Source organism: Saccoglossus kowalevskii, chromosome 6 (genome assembly GCF_978046115.1).
Source record: "Saccoglossus kowalevskii chromosome 6, keSacKowa6.1, whole genome shotgun sequence".
Classification (NCBI taxonomy): domain Eukaryota; kingdom Metazoa; phylum Hemichordata; class Enteropneusta; family Harrimaniidae; genus Saccoglossus; species Saccoglossus kowalevskii.
Window position 1 is genome coordinate 34,125,865 of NC_140646.1, and position 1,630 is coordinate 34,127,494.

At 37.8% G+C, this 1,630-nt stretch overlaps 1 long non-coding RNA gene across 1 annotated transcript; it reads left to right on the forward strand.

Moving 5' to 3' along the window:
- Positions 1 to 248: 248 nt before the first annotated feature.
- LOC102808959 (uncharacterized) lies at positions 249 to 1,364 on the forward strand. Its single transcript, XR_438313.3, has 2 exons — positions 249 to 445; positions 1,052 to 1,364. It is a non-coding gene; the product is annotated as an uncharacterized LOC102808959 (long non-coding RNA).
- Positions 1,365 to 1,630: the final 266 nt, after the last annotated feature.

Here is a 1,630-nt window from a genome sequence, read left to right on the forward strand (position 1 = left end):
ATCGTTTTAAAGGACAATATGGAGGCCTATATGGTATGTATTATAGTATGTGTAGCATTGGTGATTCCCATCAATGCATCCCCAGTGATGAAGAGAGACGAGGGAGGAGACGATGAAGTTGGGGAAGAAGGCAAGTAAATTACATTGCATTAAAACACCAGATGAATGTTTCGAAAAGACGACGAAATGCATATTATCTTGTACAAATCGATTTGTCGTTCGAGATATTTCTTTTTTTTTCCCTACAGTTAGAACGTGCAGTGAGTTGGGGGAGGAAGACGCTACAGGATGCGTTTGCGCAGAATTGGAAACAGGAATGCAGTTCGTATGTACAGAGGAAGCCACTGGTAGCCCAGATATGTCGATGGGTCTAGATATTAAGAAACGTGACGCAAAGAAATTGGAAGAAGGCTGCTGTGGCCCCCTACTGTAGTTGTACCCTAAGGTAAAGAAAACAACAGAACCTACATGTTGTCGTACACTGTGGGAGAGTATATTTTACTCCTAGTAATTAATAAGCTTGTTACAAAAAACACGGGCATGTTTACATTGTGTACTACTATAACCATGGTTACATATCAGCCTATAGAATTGCCCCCTTGGCCAGATATATATATATATATATATATATTGAAAGAGAGCGAGAGAGAGAGCGTTTTTTCTTTACTTTTGGTTCTAATCATCAAATAACGTACCCAAAGTATTCATATACGTACATGTCCCGGGGGGGGGCAAACGTAACTGGAAAGGTCATATTGACCACTATATGTATATATGGTTGCATGTGACGTCACTGTATGTCCGCGTTCACAGCGCGCTACCCTCGAGTCGTCTTTTTGGGACGGTTAGTTTAGTTAGGCGTTTGGCTGTATCGTCAGTGTGTATATTAAATTCAGTCACTAAAATCTTATCTCATCGCAACATTTTTCATAACGTATATTTTGTAATCGGGAGCTTTAAAGGCCAGTTATGGTGTTAAGATCAACGATAATATGGATGGTGTTTAAATAGGAATACATTTTATCTGTGTGTTTTTTTGTTTTACCTACAGACAGCAACGTGTCCGCCTTGACTTCGACGAGAGCAACCAAGACAAGTGATACTGAATAATCGTACTTTCAACGTGACCTCACTATATTTCTCAATGAATATTCACTTATTCTCTTAATAAAAGTTTAAATATTACAAATCACAATGCACTTTCAGGACAGGATTGGTGTTTATTGAAAAGGCTTTGAAATTTGCGTCGAAAACAGTTTTAGAACTTGTTTCCTTGATTGTATGAACAGGTGTTGAAAATGAAAACAAAATAAAAATCACATAAAGTGAAGTGAACAGAAAAAAAAACATGTTTCCAAAGCCTATGTAGTTCTCCAAGAGTTTCAAATTTCCGCTACTAATGGTATTTTTTTCCCCACGGTGGACAGAAGATATTCCAAGTTCTCCGTCTGAAATACTCATCTTCATTCAAGTATGTTGTAACAACAACTACATGACTCTTTGAAGGATGCGTCATCATGGCGGTGATAACAATTTCTACCACCATGATTTCATTAAATTTTCAATCAAAGATGGCGGCGGCCAGTGTCACACTCAAATATTTTAATATCATCTGTAATTCTTATATCAC